This window comes from Equus caballus, chromosome 17 (genome assembly GCF_041296265.1).
Source record: "Equus caballus isolate H_3958 breed thoroughbred chromosome 17, TB-T2T, whole genome shotgun sequence".
In the NCBI taxonomy this organism is placed as follows: domain Eukaryota; kingdom Metazoa; phylum Chordata; class Mammalia; order Perissodactyla; family Equidae; genus Equus; species Equus caballus.
The window spans coordinates 58976896-58999261 of record NC_091700.1 but is presented as its reverse complement, the minus strand read 5'-3'; the positions used below and the strand labels follow the sequence as shown (position 1 = coordinate 58999261).

Here is a 22366-nt window from a genome sequence, read left to right as displayed (position 1 = left end):
GAGAAATACTCAGTGAAACTCAAGGTGACTTCTAGCCCTATTTTTGTATTCTAAGGAATAATGCATTTATTTTTGAAATAATGTGTAGAATCAAAATATAAGGATGTCACAGAGACCGACCCAGCTGGCAATAGGGAGAAAATGTTTCAATAATTCTTGTGAAGCAGCAAGGAAAGCAGGTTATGGAGTATGTGAGTAAGCAAAGGAAATAGTGGCTGGGCCTGATTATCCTCTGCCCCAAGTGGACATGCCACTGCTAGACAGAAATTCCATCTCATCTTTAAAATGAGTGTGAACTGAAGTAATGTAAAGAGGAGCTAGCCAAGCACAGCTAATCAGAATCCATCAGAAAGCATTACACTTGGCATTGTGCTTGGTTCTGTATAGGATCAAATTAAATGAAACTAGTGCCTTACCCTCCAAGACTCCAACTTCCATCTGTCAGTTACACTTTGGCCTGTTCTGATGTTTAAAAAGAACACCTTCAATACTCAACAGAGAGTATAAATTGTCTGTTTTGGAAGCACCTCTTGCTGGTTCCATACAACTGAACCTGTGATCCATTCAAATAAACATGGTCAAGGAATAAGGGAAAGTATGGGGAAAATAAATATACAGAATAATTCATCTTCTCTGTCAGAAACAAAAATGCGTGTGTGGTGTCCTCATCTGCACACAGGGGAATAAATTGTTGAGGATTGGATAAACATCAAGATTTTAATGACATTTTATATCTGTATGTCCTGTATTATAAATGACAAAAATTTTGTGAAATAGTGGCAATGCTAATGAGTTTATCACAACAACGCACTATTTCTTTAAGTGTATCCAGTACATCTCTCCGCAATGCCTCCCTCACAATCTCACAAGGGAGAACAGGGAATCACTCGTGACGGACGCACATTGATGAGGACAAATTCAGATGTGAACTTTGCTAATGGGGTTTCGTCTTAAGATGGACATGAAATGTGGGAGGTCAGCAACACCACCTTAGTTGAAGGAGAACATGAGGACACACTATTTATCCATCTTCTAAATTCACGAACAGAAGACATTCTGTTTCAATCACGATAAACTGTCAGCAGCAAACTCATAGAAGGATATTTTCCAGTGTGTTCCTTCTGAATAGTCATTAAACTGACACACACATAATTTTGGTTTTCACATTTGAAAAACATAAATACCTTTACACTAGAGACTAATGAAATTTAATTCATTATATTACAGTTCAGGTGTATTCAGGATATATATATATTTTCACCCTTTCCAGCTAAGGCACAGTAAGACAAGTGTCTAATGCTCAAAGGCCAGGACACACTTCATGGCACAGTGCAAGCAGGGACAGAAACACCTACAGACTCATAGAATTTCAGTGTCACAGCACCACTGGGGCAAGCTGATGGAACTTTGTTTATCCGGGGATTGTAGCATGTTTGAGTATTGCTGAATGACTGGTTGAGCAGATCAAGAAACCTGACTAAGAGGCTCTATGATAAGCCAATCTTTATCCTCTAAGAGAGACACACATATCTTTCAAGAAAAGGAAGAATGGCTAGGAGATGCTTAATAAAACATTGTATCTCACATAGATTACCCCCTGACCCAGTCCCCATACACTCATGTAGTAAGGCAAAAGGCCTGCAAGAGGAGTTTTAAAAAGTGTATTTGCGACATTGAAAATCTCAGATTCTTCTTATTTAAGCCAACAGCAAGGAAGCAATAGAAGGCGCCATTAGAGCATATGATTGCAGCTTTAACATAGACCTTCAACAGCTTTACAAAGGCCCTTCACAGGCGTTAGCAAGGATGTCAACGGTATCATCATTTTTTCAGTGACTGCTGGTGTTAGATTTGCCACTTTCCGTTCAGATTATAATAGAAAACCTCATCCTAGTGAAATGGAACTGAAAAGGAGGAGAAGAGAGTATGCCAAGTTGTGAAACACCACTTGCATGATCAAAGAATGATTTGGCAGAGATCTGAAGGGAGCTCGAGTTCTCACAACGCAGGAGACATCATGTAAATCCTATTTATTTTCTATTTGTGGATATGTCTGTAGATCAAGATTAATAGTATCTCCGAAACACAGATTACAAATAAGAACATCAAAGTCCATTATAGTCGTCAGTGTGGAACCTGAATTTGGACGTCTCAACTCCCAGATTAATGTTTCCATCTTTTAGTTTCTTTTTCATTACCCAGAGGAGCACTTCTAATATAAGCACGCATATTAAAGATGCCAGTCAGTCTGTAGGAGAGGATGTCAGTGCTCTAGCCTACTTCAAGAAGCCAGTTTATGCATCTATCTCTCTATATCCTTTCTAGAACACTAGAAGGCTGCTCTTCCCAGTGGCCAGAAAGGTAAAATAAACAGTCCCCACACTCCAGTCTAGTTCTCGATACATCCCCTACCCTCCCACTCCTCTACTTCCCAGCCCACCCAAGTAGCTTCAACCGAAATACCTCGGATCTCTCACATTTCAAAGGTATTTTACAGCATTTCCCAGAATTTTCCTACAATATTAACAACATATTCTTTTTTTGGATCTCTTCCTTTACCAGTTTCTCTTCCCACTTTCTTATCTACCTAAACTGTGTTTCATGCAACTCCAAAATAAATTATATGCACTTACATTCTTGTCTCAGGGTCTATTTAGGGGGAAACCCAATCACTTTACTCTATGACTGTTTTCTTAAATTAATTTTTCATCAACTAGAATGTAGTAGTGTGCTAAACATGCATGTTATTGAAGGAATAAATTATAATGATGACATACAAAATTAGGGAGCTATTTCCTTTAAGGAGGCTTGCCAGATTTTATTCATCTAACTAAATATCTAGCCAAAGACAAAAGAAGGTAATGCAGTGTGAATTTTGGTTATTTACTGATGCTTTCTTTGGTATATCACTAAAAATGTTTGAAATGAATTTGAAATATTTTTCTTTTATTAAAAATTTTCTACAATACTATGGGTGTCCAACTGCAAACAGAATATATTGCAAATTTTTAATGTAAATAAACAGCTTTGGTTGAAAGTGAGAATGGGTTTCCTGTAGTGGTTTCCATTTGTTTACACACAGAGATAGAGGAACAGGCCCAGATATAATGAAGTGATTAAAGAGAAGTCATGCATTGGAATACATGATGATGGACAAATTAAGCTTGTCATAGAGGTTCATTCTGTGCTACCAAAGCAATAACATGAAAAATCTCGTATACAATTCAAAGTAGAGCTATTATGATGAATAAAGAAAAATAAAACAATAACTAAAAATTTTGCTCTATTACCAGAAGTAGGTAGTATTTTACTTAAATATTAACATGAGCTAGATTTTTTCATGTTGCTTTTTTTTGTAAGTTTTGGACCATCACCTCAGTAAGTGATCAGATATTCATGTCACCATTTAGAAGTAAGAGAACCTGTCTACTTCACAATGATCTTATAAAAATACAGGAAATGTTTGTGTAGAAAATAGATTTTATAAATACCAGATAATACACATCTCTATAATGTTCAATAGTCTTAATTATTATGCATATACATTTTGTGCATTTTTATCACATAATAAATTCCATACAATCATGCCTCAGATATATTTGGCTTTGTTTCATCTTCACCCCCCACAATGGAAATCCATGCTGTCTGTATATAATGGCTATAATCAGATCTGTGTAATAGAAAACCTTGGGAATAACTCAAGCAATAAAGATTTCCGGTGAAAGTAGAGAGAAAATGAGGGAATATTACTGAAAGGAAGTTTGTGCATGTGTGTGTAAGTGGGAGTGTGTGCATTCCTATTCAAGGCAGCAGTAAATGCTCTCCTCAGTTTGCTTTAAAACTCTAAGGTGAAATAATCATTTCCTCTTAGTAATTCAAAGCTAATATTTGCCTTTATTATCTAGAATGAAATAATTTAGCATGCTTCCTATCTTTTTAAGTCTATGTTTGATAATTGCTTCATATTTTAATTGAGAAAGTGCTTGGAGATAAAGGACGAGGAAAAAGGCAAGCTATGACACTCATATATGTGTTTCATCGTGGATATATGAAGGAGACTGTTACAATTACAGAGTATGCATGAGGTATTTTTCTCCTGAAATTTCTGTGTGGGAAGAATGATATAAAGAACTACCCAACATATTTGAGGTTAGGAAATTTTAAAATGTCATTATTTTTCAAAATGCATAAAAATGTCCAGTACCTTGGAAATCATAAAAAAAGTATATTTCATTAGTCTCTTTGCCTTCATTTTGATCCTTAATTCATCATGCCAATGTTTCAGGAATTGAAAGGAAGACAGACTACACGGGAAAATAGTAGCCAAAAAACCATATTTTTAATATTTTACTTAGTAATAAAAAGAGCTTACAATATATGGGACAAAATCATTCTAAGAGACAGAGAACATTTAAATACAGATTATGGAAAATTAGAATTATTTATAAATAAACATTTTAAACTATAAAAAGCCTCCGTATATAATTGAAGTATATTTCATATATGCGTATTACATTTCCATATTTGTGGTATTTTCATTCATATATAAACTAGATACAATATAAAATAGAATGGATTTTTGGGTATAAGAGAACAAACATTTTCTTGATCTTTTCTTCTTTAGTGTCCAGTAAGTTCCTTTGGAGCCTGTTTGTTTTTTTCCACATATCTACAGTAACCTTATACTCCTGTCTGACCAATAAAGGAGAAGTACATTCTTGGTACTAACACAAAAAAGTTATCATTTGAATTATTAATCAGATCTATAAAGAGACATTTAGCTAGCCAAGCCAGTGTGCTTTATATTAGTCGGCCTGGTAATTAAAGGATAACTGGATTTTCAGTTGAATTATTTAAATAAATGACTTGTTTTTATTTTTAAATTATGTAAAATAAGCGTTAAAATGTCAAAATTGAATTTTAAGCAAAGATGACACAGATATGTCTCTTTCAGGCTCCAAGTTCATTTTAATTGTGCTGATATGCAATTTGAAACGCTATGATACATCTGCAGGCTGTGAAAGTTTGTGTTGGAGATAAGTCTTTAGTAGAACACAAGTCAAGGCAGTGTAGGGGATCTAAGAAGGAGTCAGCTCACTTAGGAAATGGAGGCTATCCGATCTAACAACACGTCTACACTAAGGCATGCATCCCATTAGAATTACTACCAGAATTGGCATAAAATATCACAAAGATTCAAAGCAGAGACTAAAGTCTCAGAGTGAAAAATTTTAAAAAATCTTCAATTTTTATGATCTAAGTAATTCAGCAAGTGACAGAATAATTATAAATTTCACTATTCTCCTCTGACTTTCATTGAAGAAAACAAAACAATAATCTTATCCATAAAATGAGCTCTGTGTGGTTTCTTCAAACATGTGTTATACTGGAAAGAAAATTTTGACATAGAGAAAGCTAGTAATTCCAGTTCTGAATGTTAATTGACCTTTGGCAAATAGCATCCCTGAAACCCATGTTTTCATGAACCCATATAGGGTTCAACAAACCATATATGTTTGTTTTAAGGACTGGAGTCAGAATATGCAAACTATTCTACATCCTATGGGATACATAATTGTGATCCAATTAAAAAGTGATAACCACTTCCAACTGGAGTACCTAGCTGCAGCTCATATCATCCCATCAATTCTATTATCCAGTTTTGTGACTTCAGAAGTGAGCTCTTATTCTCTTCAAGAAGTTTGCATGCTTCCCTGAGAAGTGATGAGTCAGTTGAGATCTGAGAGCAGGAGATTGCCAAATAGAATTGGGGACTTCATGCTAGGCAGATGTTGGAGAATGTTCCTGCTGCAGAAAGTAGCATGTTCAGAGTGATCAAGGAAGTAAGAGGGTCGTTGTTGTTGGAGCAGATGAATCTGGGGGATGCTGGTGAGTGATCAGCTGTCAGATGCAGATAAGTGAGGGGTAGCCTATGAGAGATTCACTAACCTAAGAACAATGGGAAGTTTCTGAATTATTTTATTAGTGTTACAAAATGATCTAACTTGTCTTTCAAAATGAGTTCTCTGGCTGTAGCATTTAGAATGGTCTGAGTAACAATACTGATTGATATTGCAGAAAAAATTAGTGACAATATATTGTAGTCGTTAGAGAGGCAAAGAACCAGATCATGACTGGAACCAGAAGTCAAAGTTTGTCTCTCAGAATCAACTAGATTTTGCTGTAGGAACAAACAGTACTGGAATTTTTGTAGCTTACCACAACAGAGGTTAAATTTTCATTTATGTTACATATCTATTGCAGGTAAGCTGCAGCTCTGTCCCTTGTCATCTTAACTTTGGGTCCCAATTGATGGAGCAGCCTTTATCTGGAGCGCAGCTGGTACTCCTGGCAGGAAGAAATTGGCAGAGGGCATGTTGGCTCTTAAAGCTTCTCTTCCAAAGTGACACATATTATTTCCTGTCATATTTTATTGAGCAGGTCACAAAGTCACCTCTGACATTAATGGAATGGGGAAGCATTCTCAGGAAGAGGAGCTACAGAAAAGGGAATTGGAATAGACTAACAGTGACACAGTCGACCACATCGGAAGGAGCCTAGGCTTTATCATGGGGCCATGGAAAGCCAGGGAACAATTGTAAACAGAAATGTATTTAAAGGTGATGCACATATGTAAAGATCTCAGCAACTAAACAAGGACTATACAGATGTCAGTATCTATTACTCACTTAACCAACCGCAATAAACTTATTATTCTGATTTCTGGACTATGTATCTTAAGAGACATAATCAGTACATAATATATATATATATATATTTCCTACTGAATTGTTTGTTCACAAGGCTGCATCTCTTACTCTGTCACTTTCAAGCTCTAGGTAGGCAGTAGATGCTTCAGATTTCAAATTCTTCAGCCTTGAATTAAAACTCTCTTAAGACTGTTTTTTCCTTTCATATTTCAAAAATCCTTGAATTTTCATATATTTACATGAAGACATCTATTTTATAGTAAAGAATCCTTAACGATAGGATATTTCAGGGAGAGGCATTGCTCAAGGTCCTTGAGTGTAGAGCTTCATAATTTGTAAACTCATGCATATTTTATCCATTACTTTACAATGATCAGCATTCCCAAAATAAACTATCCCCAGGACTCAGCACCTAAGCAACTCTTCAAACTTTTATTTTAATATCCATAAGGAACTATTGTAAATATAATTACTGGGTCTAAGACTCCATGTAACTAGAATGTATGCACGCAATGACAGCAAATATTTGTCATTAACAGCAAAAATCTCATAGTAACTGACTGCTCTGGTCGAGATACCAGTTCTGTTTTTGACAGGGTTCATTTAATGAGTCATTTATTTTATTTCAGACTCAATCACATTGTCAATGTAAGCAATGAATATGGTTGCACATGCTCATGTCTTGGTACATTGGTGAACTTAGACTTTATTCATAAGGAAAGACTTTAGAAGCAAAGACAATGAGCACTTCAATTATTGAAGAAGGGAGGGATGTATGATGCTTTTGCCATAACAAAAGGATGCCTATCAGCCAAGAATAAATCACTTTGTCAAATTGTGGTCATTCAATTAAAAATAAATTTTAAAATTCTAAATTATTTGTAGAACATCCCAATTATGAGATAATAACAAAGACGGAATCTCCAGCACTTCAAATAATTATAAAAATATAAAAAGTTTACAATTATAAGTGTCATTGACATGGACTTTTAAGTGACTTTTTGTTTTTGTACTTGCTTTTCTGAGATGAAATAGGAGGGATTATCTGTCTATCTATCCATCTATCTACCCATCACCCATCTATCATCTATCTTATCATTTAAATTGTCAAAAGAAGACCTTGACTTTCCATGGAATGTTGAGTGTAAATGAAGCACACTCACAAAAGGCTTGACATGGATAAGAGTCTGCCATCTGAGGAGACAGACTAACATGGGGCTAGCACTGTGGTTGACCACACAGTGGATAGCAGGAGTCTAGTGAAGATGGAGGTCAGGCTCTGATTTTGCTTCCTGGTGGATCATTTTGTACTAACTAAGGAATTTGACCTCCCAGGAAAGATCTGGCCATTGTCCCAGCTCCTGGGAGGTAAGCTCTAAACCCTTTGAATTTCTGGAGTGATGGGAATACCTGTCATTCATGGTGGGCCCCTCTAACCACACCTGATGGTTCAAGCTAACAAGGTAACTCATGATGTCAGTAGTTCATGCTAGTGAGAGGACACAGGGTAGGGGCTGGCCACACCAGACAGACAAATCTCCTGACTAGAAGATTGGGTCTAGGGACACATTGAGACCTCTTGGGAAGGGAGGGAGGCTAGAGATTTAGTTTAACTGCATGGTTAAAAAATAAATCATATGTACATGATGAAACCTCAATAAAAACTCTCAAGTTGAAGGTCCAGTGAGCTTCTTCGGTTAGCAATTCTTGATAGATATTGCCACATATTGAATTTTGGAAGAGTGAAGCATCCCTGATGACAAAGGGAGCTTCACATTTGGATACCTCTCTTCACCTTATGGGTCTCTTCCTTTGACTGGTTTTACTTTGTAGTCTTCCACTACAAAAAAACTATAGTCATTAGGTATAGTGCTTTTCTGAGTTCTGTGAGTCTTTCTAGTGAATTATTGAACCTAAAGGTAGTTGTGGAGACCTTCACATTTGAGGCAAGATAGTCTGAAATGAGAGTGGCTCTGGGGACCCCCAAAATTGCAAGTAGCATCTGAAATGAGGGCAGCCTTGGGGAATATTTCTCTCAGACTTTGCAGTTTGACTAACTTGCTTGCAATTATCAAGATTAATCCTGAGTTATGATATTGGATTTATGGTATAGGACTTAAGCTCAGAGAAATTAGAAGCCTACTTACCAAAACTGGTTCCAAGAAATGCAGATCCAATGACTAGACTTGGGTCGCATAGGTAGAATCCGGCTAGTAATTTTATACTCTGAGGTCCATCTTCATCACTGTCCTTACCTTGGCTTACTTTTTTAATCTCCTTTTCTGGCCCAAGCTATTTCAGATTTAGATTCTGTTATATATAATAAAGCGTGCTATCTAATAGATCTTATAGAGAGGATTCTCAGGGCAATCATGGTATAATATTTATATTTGTTGTTCAATAGTAATATAACAATTTTAATTTCTTAAAAACTAGAAAGCTTATAGAATAGTCTACTGAAAAGTCAGAAAAAATAACTTTTATTCCTATGCTCTCCTTTATACAAGACAATGCTGGAAATCTACTATCACAAACATTTCATCAATGCTAAATATAAATTAAGTTGGTATTATCATGGTAAATGGAAAATTTTGTATGAAATCAGATCTTTATAAGCATATACATTTGAAGTCTATCTTTTAAGTATATGCTGTTTTAAAAGTATATGCATATATTTTAAATATATACACTTGTGTACACTTGTATTAATGATATACAATCATAATATACAACATACAATGATATATAATAAATTAACTTAGATACATTAAGTATATGTATTTTAAGTATATGCACATATTTTAATTATATGCATTTGAAATACACACTTAAAGAAATTAAAAGATTAAATATTGGCATAATAATTAAAATATTAAATATGATAGAATTATTTTCCAAGTTGGTAATTTTATGAAGAAAATAAAATATAATTGTTCTATCCTCAAATATATATATATGCATTCAATACATACATACGTATAGAATCAGAGTCACAGATGTCTATTAAATTAGATATATCTTTAAGAAAAGGTTTATAATAATATCATTTTCTATTTTCTTATGAACTTCTTAATGTAAGGAGAAGTGTTTTCTCTTTATTCTCTTCAAAATACAATAAAAGATCATTCCTATTGAGAAATATATACAAATGTGGAAGGGTAATTTGAATGATGTTTAAATTAATAGCAAAATCAGGAACACCTAAATCACGTTTACAAGAATAGATCCTTAAATAGGAAAATAAAAACAACTTGGCAAAATACTTTCGAGGAAATTGAAGCCCAATCAGAGTAGAAGGTGGACTGTAGGGTACAGTTCAAGAGCATATTTCTGCAAAGCTAAAGTCAGAAGTAGCATTATTGTGGTATTCAGAAAACGTTCGAGTGTATCCTGATGAATTCCAGGACTGAGCAGCTCACTGCCCAGGTGTGTTTAGTTTACAGGGGTCCAGACATCGCAGCAAATCACTCACTGAGTACATAAGGACAATAGATTGAATGGAAGGATGCCAGCTGTGTGGCAGATAATGCAGGTTAGGCATTAGCATGTTCAACTTCATCAGAACAGGCACCATTGTCCCTGAATGTGAAACAAAATTAGCTACGCTATGGCTTTTGAATGCCTGATCTGGAATACGTGTATTTTCCTTTTTATTTGAAGAAATGATTTTTAAATAGTTTGGGAATTGCTCAAGCTACATACCTATATGAAAAAATATGCTAAGCACATAAAAAATAAACATGCACTCTTTCGAAGAATCATCATATGATACTGTTCACACAGAGCAAAAAAATATAGAGTGTAAAACTTTTTAAACTACGTCTTCATGAGTAGTTTATATTCATCAGCTTCGGGTATTTAAACAGTAAAAGAACTAATGAGGCACTGGTGATGGAACACCTATGGCTACATTCCTTATTATTTTTCTTCTTAAACCTTAACAAGCTGTAATTACAGTCGCTCATATTTTGTCTCAAACATGCTTTATTATAACAAAGAGAAGTGACAAGGAGCTGTGTCTAACTTCATGAACACCAAACTTGCTGCAGATATGTAAATGAGAAGCTACAAAGCGAGAAAAAAGCCTGTAGATATTAACATCTGTGTGAATGAAGCAGCCATTTCACAACCCAGCGGACCTTAAACACAGCAGACAGTGAAATCTGTTCAGTATATGCGGTGGATTTTTAAATACGTTCAATTACTACTTGTCTCCCAGCTGCTGTGTGAACACGGCTTCTGTAATATTAGGGAGTCTGCTTTCACACCACTGGCACACCGTCAAAATCATGTACTTGATTAATAGTTGCTCCTAGACTAAATGGCCTTTTAAAATCCTACGTGTAAATTTGAATTACACCACTCTCAAAGCTGCTTCTTGGGGTGAAGAGGTTGGAATGTACTTACTAAGAAGAAGAAAAGTATGAGAAGCTTGACTTCTAACAACTTCGGTGGTTATTTTTGTGTGTGTCAGTTTTAGAATAGATATTCTATAAATCTGATTTACATATGAATGTATCTCAACATAAAATAATTAAATCAACTCATGTTTAATGGACATGGAAAATCAAGAAAATTTTTGAGTAGAAATGGTTCAATCATGAGAAGAAAAGAAGCATTTTGAAAGACCATGTTTATTTCTCTTCAAAAGGTAAATTTTGAAATATTAACTTAATCTTTGTTTAAAGACAAAGAACATCTTCAGGAAATTTGTGATTATTTTTTAAACTGTGTGAGGTTACTGCAATAGGAATATTTGAAGGATGAAACATGTATAGCAGAAAGAACCAACGCTTAATGTTCAATTATTGAAACACAGCCATCATAATTTTTTTAAATCAATAAAATAGAATTGATATGCCATACAAATTACAAAACCTTTCATATTATATCATGGATTCCAGTCTGTTATTGACTTTAAAATTTTCAGCAACTGGTTTTTCCAATACAATTGACAGAATAACATTCTCTACTACTAACTTTTACCAAAACCTTTATTGGTGCTGAATACTTGCAGAAATGCCATAGTTGCCATTTGAAAGGCCACTTTCATGACTTTATGAGTATGTAATGGTGGTAAATTAGCATTATTTTCTTTATGTTTGAAGCCTCTGAAATTATAATAGATTATTTCATCAATTAGCCACATTTTAAAAATCCAGGTGACATATATTTTGACTTTATACAAATTATTGTAAAAATGTCCTATATATCAGAATAAAAGAATCCAGAGTAAGTAATAAATATTTTAAATAGTCACTCAGACTACTTAAACTCCCCATTTACTTCAATAATTGAGAGACTCCTTAGGCACATTATGGACGATAGGGTGCATATAAATCTTCAACTTTCCACGCTTATCAGACCACGTGAGTGGGTAAGGACGTTGCATGACACACTTTTAGAGGCTATAACTTCCTCAGAGTTATGTTGCAAGTTATTTTTATTACTCCCCAAGCTTTCTATAATGTCATTTCTTGGCCTTTAACAGATTCATATTTTTATTTCCTCCATGTGAAAGTGTTGTGGATTGGTATGTCAGATAAGTTGGAGTTAATTAGTGGAGCTAGACTTTGAAGAACCTGGTGTAAGTGACCCAGGATTTGAAGGGTATTATGCTAATCATAATTTTTGGAGCTTAAACCTCTTTGTTTTCCTTAAGACATAGAAAATTTGTAGTGAAATAACATAGCAGAGATTCTAAAATATGTTAATAAGTCAAACATAATCATCACTTATTTGAAGCAGTATGCTGCTGATTGTCAAAGGTCAAGTCTGTCAAATGTCTCAAGGAAAATACTTCTCTCCAAAGAGAATTCCCTATAGAATAGTTATTTCATCTGTTATTGATGCATTTCAGCAAAAGTGGTTGTAAAATTATATTCCTATTGTTTTGTGTCATAACAACCAAACACATTCCCAAAGGGCAGAGAAATAAATGAGCAAACTCTCACAATGGAACAAGGAAGCCCAAAGCTTTTATCACATATGAATGTATTGCTAAACAAGATGTCCATGATTATTTTTTCTGACTTTCAAGAACAGTTTTTATTCATTCATTCAGCGAGTGTTTCTTATGTACCTTGTATAGACCAAATATTCTTCTAGGTTTTGGAGATTAGGAAAAAGAAATTACCTTCATGGAGCTTAATTGCACTATAATATGGCAGGAAAAATGAATAAACAAATAAGCAAACATAGATAAATAGATAAGTTGATTTTAAAAATAGGTAAGGCAGGATAGAGTTCGCAAGCAAGTTAATTTTTGGTGAGGTGACCCAGGAAGGTCTTGCTGAGAACAGGCCACTTAAGCAAGGTTTTGAAAAACAGGTGGGAGAGAGCCATGTGGGGAACTGTGAAAACAGCGCTAAGAAAATGAAATGGCCAGTGCCAAGTCCCTGAGATGGAAATGTGCCCGGTTTTCATCTCTTGGGGCTTTTTTTTAAATGATTGTTCTCTCAGAAACACATATTTAATTTCACGATTAAATATTTACCAAAAGAAAAGGAGAAAAGGGACTAGAGAATATTGAAGCTAAAAATAACCCAGCTAGACAAATTATTTCCAGAAATTTTAATATCAATTTTTTTCAAAATAATCTGGTGTAAGTCACAAAATTAATTGTCAATATATTTAACAGAATGTTCTATGACTCCATTTCAACCAGTCTCACAAATGGCAAAGCAATTGCAAAAATAAAATCAATTAAGGTGCTGGCCTGGTGGCATAGTGGTTAAGTCTGCATGCTCCACTTCGGCGTCCCAGGGTTCACCAGTTTGGATCCCGGGTGTGGACCTACACACTGCTCATCAAGCCATGCTGTGGCAGGTGTCCCACATATAAAGTAGAGGAAGATGGGCACAGATGTTAGCTCAGGGCCAGTTTTCCTCAGCAAAAAAGAGAAGGATAGCTAGCAGACATTAGCTGAGGGTTAATCTTCCTAAAAAAAAAATCAGTTAAGATTCAAAGTTTATAGCTACACCAATAACTAACCATTGATTATGAATGTATATTGTGTTATGAGTAAAAAAATGACAAAAACAATTTGTATATAGGTATTGTGCAAGTATGTGTGTGTGCGTGTGTGTGCGTGTGTGTGTGTGTGATGAGGGGCAGAACAGTGCTAGTGGATTCTTCAATGGTTGTTGAAAATCTAAAGGGTAAATATGCACTTAAACAGCAATAACTACAGAAGTTCTTTCACCAATGTTAAAAGGATAACATCTATCTTATAGATATTTACCTCTTTTGTTTTCTCTTCTTCCTTTAGAGTGTCAGGGGCACAGTATTAAGTTAATCAACTCATGAGGTCATAGCATAATTGCCTTCTTAACTCATCTAAAGCCTAACTTAATTATTTTAATACTGCTCTATTTTTGGCTCTGTCCTACTTTCCATTATCTGTTCTTCCACACCCAGCATTCACTCTGAAATATTTAAAAGGTGAACATAGATCCTTATGTTTTCTAAAAAATATAGATATTTGCATTTATTTTTTTCTGTATGTTTACTATTTGTTTTAATGCTTTTGTACTATATATGTATTTTTTAGTTTTCCCCTAGTAATTTTTAAAGTCCTATTCAAGTAGTATTTAAACAAATTTTATTGATTATTTTTGTGGCTTAGTATTCCAGTTTGTCAACACTACCACGTTATAGTTGTCTGATCCTACACTGATACCCTCTAGCCTGACTCTAATGTCCTGTTACTATGGCCAGTACAAAGCTAACCATTCTTATACATGGCTTCTATAGGAATTTCTCTTAGGTGTTTCCCCAGGAAAATAGCACATGAGTGATCCTATGAATCCACAACCTTACCTATACTTTGAATAATTTTATTTTCTAAGTTTGGATTTAGAAATATAAAATATAAAACAATAAATGCAAAACTAGGTATGAACTATATGTGTTTTCTTCTTTGCCATTATTTCTTTAAGGATATTTTTTTCTCTTTATGCATCAAGCTTATCAATATCACTCTACATCTCATGTCATTTATAATTGGGCATCTGATTTTCCTTCTTTTTTACTATAACAATCTCACATTTTTTCCATTTTCATCTGGGAAACGACACATTTGTTGTAAAAAAATATTCTTTGGATGACTTTTTTCCATGAATGAATTCTTTCTTTTTCATATGAACTTTTCTTTGAAATATATTTCTTTTTCTTGTTTTTGCATTTTTGCAAAATAACTATGTGGGTTATTCGTGTCTCATGTATTTTTTGCAAACTCGTTCCATTTGCTCAAGTGGAATCTAGATACATTTTACTTTTTCTATCTCTAATTATCTGAGACTATCCATTAGTCCTGAAGCAGTATTTTGAGGTCTGAGCGTTGTTCCCTTGTCTTCTGTCTTTTTCGTCTCCTAGAGTTCAAGTAGAGGGCTCACCCGGAACAGTGAAAGTCATGAGTCACAGGATTTGTCTCAGCGTTTTTTTGTGTGTGTAATTTGATTAAAAGCCCTCTATCATCCTGAGCTAGGCTTTACTCCACATAGTCATTTCTAATTTATACAGGGTGAGACATTTGAACTATGTTTTCAATACAAGGTCAGGCATGAAAATTTACTCAAAATGACAAAAAACTCTCCAGGCATTTATTTCTACAGATTAACTCATCTCTACCCTAACGCTAGTTTTTATTTTTCCCCTTGCTATGGGAAGAAAGGCTTATGCATTTTGCCCATAATATTAATGTAAATTTTTAGAGAGAGAGAGCTATGTGTCTCAGCCCCCTCACGCCTTTCCTTAGTATTTTTTTCTCATTTATTTTCTTTTTTGACTTTACTTGTCCAAGTAGATCCTAGCCCTAATCCTGTTTTCACAACTAGAGTCATCTTTTGTTATCATGAGTCACACATGCTGTGCTTGCTTGAGCCCCTTCAATGGCTTCTCGTTACTCTTACAATCAAACTTAGACTTGTTATGGTGAACAAGACTGTGGATTACTTAGACCCTGGATATGTTTAACCTCATTTCATTTCTCTCTTGTGTCCACAGAAAACACATCAGTTACGTTAGTCTTTCTTTCCTTAGATATAGAAATGGAAGCAGTTTTATACATGTGTGTGTGTTTGGGTGTGTGTATATTTTCTACCTCTGTCCACTAAGGGACCTTACAAAAAATTACAGCTTGGCATTAATAAGAACACATAGCACCTAGGTATTGGTTTCTAAATAACATTTTCCAATTTAAAAAAAACAAGCTTCTTTGATAAATTGTTGATTCTAGGCCTGTGGCCAGGAAAGTACAAGAGGAGCCTGGAACATCTTGTGTGGCCAGAAAGTAAGGAATTGCTTAAAATAGATGATAAGAGCATATCAAAAGATTACAGGAGTCAGTGGGAAGAATCTCCCAATGGCCAAAGAAGAGTTATTTTGAACATTAAAATAAACAGTGTTGCTGCAGGATTATAATGCATAGAATAAAATAAATATCCATGACTACATACTGATATAAATAATCAAGCAAATGAATTAATGGAGGAGAAACGAAATTCTTCCTTATAGTAGAATTTAAGTTAATGAATGTAGAAAGAATGATGAACACAGAAAATCACTATTTGGCAAATATCACAGTAATAATTATTGCAGATAGGAATAATTGAGGGATGTTAAATTGGGTGGGCAAAAGTATAATGATAAACATAATATTTTCATAGTCTCAAAATATGTACTCACAAAACAATGACTAATTACAAACGGAAAAATAGAAATTTATAGTGGAGAAACCTGGCAGGTACTACCTCGACAAAATGCTCTAAGTTAATATTACCAGTAAGAAGACATATCAACATTAGATACTTGCTAATATAATACCCTGAGAAGAACAAAGCATCACTTCTCTTATATTCTTCTTTTTTTTCTTTTGAGGAAGTTTAGCCCTGGGCTAACTGCTGCCTATCTTCCTCTTTTTTGCTGAGAAAGACTGGCCCTGAGCTAACATCCGTGCCCATCTTCCTCTACTGTATATGCAGGAAGCTTGCCACAGCATGACTTGACAAGCATTGCATAGGTCTGCACCAGGGATCTGAACTGGCGGACCTCGGCTGCCGAAGCGGAATGTGTGAGCTTAACCACTGTGCCACCAGGCTGGCCCTACTTCTCTTATATTCTTGCCAAAACTGCAAATCTAATGTGAGGAAATATCATGTAGGTCTATATCAATGGACATTCTTTAAAACAGTCATTGCTTTTCAAATGCATCAAGGCTGTGAGAAACAAGTAAAATTGAAGGAGATTAAGGAGCTTCCACAACTAAGAGCAATGTACAATCCTGGATTGGACCTCAGATCAGAAAAAAGGACAATATTGGGGAGATTGGTAAAATTTGAATAAGATATGTGAATTAGTTAATAATACTGTATAAATGTTAATTTCCTCATTTGATAAATGCTCTATGATTACTTAAAATGCAAACATCAGGAGAAACTGAGTGAAAGATGTATATGGGTTCTTGGAATATCATTTTTGTAACTTTTTTTATAAGCTCATATTACTTTTCTGCTTAAAATGATCAGAATAACTTCCCACTTCCCTCAGAGCAAATTCCAAAATTCTTAACGTGACTTACAAAATGCTACATGATCGAGACCTAGTTACCTCTCTGATCAACCCCTTTCCATAATCACCTCAATGACTTTTATCTATAGTATCCTTCTTTCTCCTTCAAAATTTTAAGCATGTCTTGCCTAACAGCCTTTGAATCTGCTATTGTCTCTGTCTGGAAGTCATTTCTCCAAGACCTCAGATGGATCACTCCTTCCCTCCCTTTCTTCAAGTCTCTATACCCTCTGAGATAAACCAACACCCCTCGTTGTCATTTGCTATACATTTAACCAACTTTGGTTTGCTTCATAGTACATATCATACTTGACATATTGTATCATCCTTATTTTTTTTTTATTTTAGTGCCTTCATTCATGTATCAAAAGCAACTAATTGATCAAAGATGCAGATTCCACTCTGCTGAAATAATTGTTGCTTGAAAGAGGATGACAACCTGGGATTATATTCCTAAACCCCTGTTGTATCTAGGTGGAGCCACATGATTATTTGTAGTAAGTGAAATTTTAGCACAAATATGTGTGCCTCTTCTGAATTAACTAACATGTATGTTCTCCCAAGAGGCTTTTGTCCTACCTGTCCCTTAATTGAGAGAACTCTAAGGACCAAGAACAGGACTGAGTCAGTATGGAAGAATCATTTTTCAAAAATAGCCAAGTGGAAGCCACTTGAGCAGGAGCATTCTTGGTGGACTATGACATAATAACAAAATAAAAGTTGATTATGTTAAGTTGCTGAGAATTCAGAATTTATATTTTACTACATCTGGAATTACCTTAAATTCTAGTGAATAATAATGAAATGTATTCCTTAAAGTAAAGATTAGCTATATCTTTGGCTTGATAGGTGGCATGAAAGATAAAAGGAAGAAAAGTTTCTGACATAATATTCAAGGCTCAGCATGCACTCACTGAAACTATAGATTAAGCAAAGAACTTGGGAACTGTAATGCTGGTTATGTCTTTGACTTTTGAGCTTTAAAACAGTTCTTACACATTAAACTTGCTAAGGCTAGAAATGACTGGAAAAGTTGACAGCACCTCTTGAAAGCACACTTTCCTACTATAGTTTCAGATGTTGCCAAGGAGGATACTGCACAAAGGAGAACTTCCCTCTTACCATAGCACAACAGGGACTCACAGAGACAGTGGATAAAAGAATTTCTGCCAGAAATAAGAAACCGTGCGTAAACTGAAACGGAGAGCTGTTATCCTTGCCAGGCCATACAGCTAGGACTTCATCATCCCTACGAAGTAAAAAGTGCTGAGTGACCCCAATGCCTTGCTTGACTCAAGTTTATTGTTGCTGTTTGTTTCTGTTTTGATAATGGTTTTACCTTGCTCTAGCTCCACTCCTACGTATTCGGAGGTTTGGTGCAGCAGGCACTTATCTATTTTAGCTCACAGTTTGCTGCCCCCAAAAGAACCACATCCAGATCTTACGGAGACAACTCTTCATGACCTAGACTTTAAATTGGATGCAATTATAAGAGGTAATTTGGGTTGTCTTCTTTGGGGAAAAGACCAGCTCTGTTGTGTTGGAGAAGAAAAGTGGAAGAGAGATTTCTTTATCACCATCATGGACAGTTGCAATGAGCTTAGCTGACTATATGCAGTTTGCTCTCTCCATAGGGTCTAATTTTGCTTGAGATCAGCAGTGAAGTCAGGAATTACATTTCCCTGCATTGTTCCCCACATCCTAGGGGATGCCCTGAGCCTTGTTCTTGCTGAAGGAATGTGAACAAAAGTGATTTGTTCCCTTTTAGCTGAGGTAGTTAAGAGGCTGCTGTCCTTTCATCTTACTCTGTTTCCCCATTGGCCAGATGAATGGAAAGCAAACCCTAACTCTGAGGGAGATGATGCCTTAGGATGAAAGAAAACTGCCTTAGGATGAAAGAAAACTGTGCCAGATGTAACCACGTGGAAGGCCCCATATAGGAGTAAGCTCACTGTCTGGTGACATAAACAAGAAGAATACCTTTATTTGTTTAACCCACTGAGTATTTTGGATTTATCTGTTATAGCAGCTGGCATTACCTGAACCACACATCTATTAGAATGTTAGCTTCATGAAAATGGTTTTGTTGTTGTCCATCGCTTTATCTGCAGCATGTGCTACAGTCACTGGTTCTAAATGAATAAATGTAATAATGAATGAAGAAAGGGTGAAAGGAAGGAAGAAAGGAATAAAGGAAGAAGAGGAATAAATATATTTATTTATTATCAATTTTTAATTTTATTATGTAAGAATATTAAAAATAACAATAAAACCATAGCACCCATTATCACCATAAGTTTGTTATTATACCAATATATATTATTGTCTTATAGGAAGAATAATTAATCCTAGAATAGATCACAGTTCTTAAAATTGCATGCATTTAAGTATATGTGTGTATATATAGTTTATTTTTGTTTTTGCTTTAGTTTGCCAATGATAGATTAAGATAAAAACTACAAGAACTACATGAATATGTTCATTGTAATTTAGGAACAGAGTTTTCTTGAACAAAGTCATCCCATTCAGGATTTTTTAGTGAATTTAAGATGGACTTGGACTCCTCTAACTTTTAACAAATGTGAAAATCTCAGCACGTTGCCTGGTGCACAGGAGGCATTGGATGAAACTTGTAGAATTTTATTCTCCCTCCTGCAGTATTAACCAGTAAGGAAACAGGCACTCCAACATTTCTATTTTTATGGAAAGATGAAAACAGTATTCATGTATTACTTATTAAGTTCCGTGTTCACCTCATTTACCATTTCCTTTGTGGAACACAGGCACATAAAGTCACACAGCTAGTCTGCAGCACGGTGATCTTGAAACCTAAGTGTGGTTTTCCTATTATGTTACCTAGCCTGAAGAGTCATTATGCTTCCGTAAGAGAAGGTACAATAATGTGGTCTCTCTCCTAGCTGTAACACAGAGGATCGGGCACAGTAATTTTCCACCGTTCCTTTAACTAAAGTGAGAGAATCAGTTAAAGCTTGTTACAGTAGAGGCTTGGTGTGTGATTATTCATTCAACAAAAGAAATGAGGTGAGTAAAAAAAGGGAGGAAAGTTCTTTCAAAGTTCTTGAAGTCTACATCATTCCTCCACCAAGATTCAAAAATAATTATATATTTCTAGCAGAATCCTAAAAAGAATGAGTATGCTTTTTACAACAGAATTTGTTCAATGTTAGCATCACTGAGGACTAACACTTAACTTTAAGATTATTAAGTAAACCTAGAAGTAATTTTAACACCAAGGAACAAATAATTAACTCTTTACCTAAACACAGAAATGTACTAAACGTTATTTTCACCTAAAGATTTACAAGATACCTCTGAACCATTTGAAATCAGTTAGAAATAAAAAGTCTTTGTTTTTTAAATTTTATAAATCCAAAGTTATTATAATGCAGCTAGATAAAATATACCTAACTATTAAAGTAATTTTTCTTTAGAAATCAATGATTTTCCTCCAAAGGAAAGCATTAATCACACAATTATAGAGAATTAGATTATGAACTTTTATAACAAAGACAATAATTTTGAATCACAGAAAAACAGAAATTACTCATATCACAAAGAATGCTTTCAGAAAACTAAGTGTTTCTGAATGTTAATTTGGTAACATCAAACTGATTGAAGCATGGCTAAAGTCATAAAAACTAAAACAGAAATCACCTAAGGCGTTATCTTATGCATTAAAATCGGTGAGAATTGAAATAGAGAAGCAGATGTATAGAGAATCATAATAAGGGAAAATGTAATGTTCTTGTTCATGATCTTCCAGATAGATTTTTTGATCTTTATAATACAACAATTATCCCTTAAAATATCTATGTTGAAATACATTATATATGTACATATGTATGTTTGGATAGCGTAATCTGAATTTATATTTTAGAAAATTTATATCACCAAGTTGTTACTCAGGCTTACAGGCCCTACTGTGAAGGTTAAATTATGTAACATAAAGGTCTTTGTGAATAGAAACACAATTACTAGATATGGTCTCACATTTACCATCAGATAGCTTCATTACTAGAATCAATTATTTAGTTGTTTTTACTAAAAATACTAGAATATTTTTTGCTTTAAAATAGTACATAGACAAGTGAGTAATGGGAAAGGAATGCCTTTGTTTCACATACATGTATTTCTAAATTCATTTCATACCTCATAATACAACCAACTAGGCCAGTTGTCTCATTGCTTTCGTTATATAACTTTTACCTTACTTTTACACCTTATGCCTTACTCCTAGTGTTGATTAAATGATCTTCCAATTCTTTGTCCAGTTTGTCATCATGACAATTGGTATTATTCGCTAATCTCCTTTGTTCACTCCAAAGATCATTAATATCCAGCTCCTCAAAATATGTTATTTCTCACAAGTTTAGGATTTTTCACACTTTTTTCTTATCGTTTTTCTTCATTCTAAATAATTCATAATTTATTTCATGACTAAATGCCATACAAATTAATTTCAGAGATGCGTTGAGGTAGGTATGTAGGTATTCCTCAGTATTTATCAATTGTAAGAGAGTGTACTCCAAGAAAAGGCAAATCAAAATCTTCAGGGCGTCTGTACCTTCGGATAGGAATTTAATTTTGTATTTTTAAAATAAAAATGTTTGCCAGGGCCAGCCCTGTGGCGTAGCGGTTAAGTTTGCACACTCTGCTTTGGTGGCCTAGGGCTCACAAGTTCATATCCCAGGTCTGGACATACTCACAGCTTACCAAGCCATGCTGTGGCAGACATCCCACATATAAAATAGAGGAAAATGGGCACAGATGTGAGCTCAAGGCTAATCTTCCTCAAAGAAAAAAATTTGCTTCATGAAAACTGAACGAAGTAATGGTTGACAAATTTCTCTTAGTTGGTGATAACATGCTGAAGGTAAAATATTAATTTTAACCTTGGAATTGATTTTCCACCAGGGATGTGTTCTCCTCATAAAAAGGAGAAGAAATATATGAGGTTCTTCTGAGGAAGTTAAACATTTTAAGTTACCATAAAGACATATTAGTTTTAAAAATTATTACACTCCAATAGATCAGAAATAATATGATTTTTGGAATCAGATCTATGT

General features: G+C 34.7%; 1 long non-coding RNA gene across 2 annotated transcripts in view; it reads left to right on the top strand.

The window, feature by feature from the left end:
* The window catches only part of LOC138918467 (uncharacterized), a 115155-nt gene that overhangs the window by 55360 nt on the left and 37429 nt on the right, over positions 1 to 22366 (top strand). Inside the window, exon 3 of one of the 2 annotated variants that reach the window (XR_011427871.1) lies at positions 17628 to 17776. The exons of the other annotated variant lie outside the window; for it this stretch is intronic. This is a non-coding gene — a long non-coding RNA (uncharacterized lncRNA). Of the gene's footprint in view, positions 1 to 17627; positions 17777 to 22366 lie in introns of those variants that run through there. 2 annotated transcript variants of the gene reach the window in all.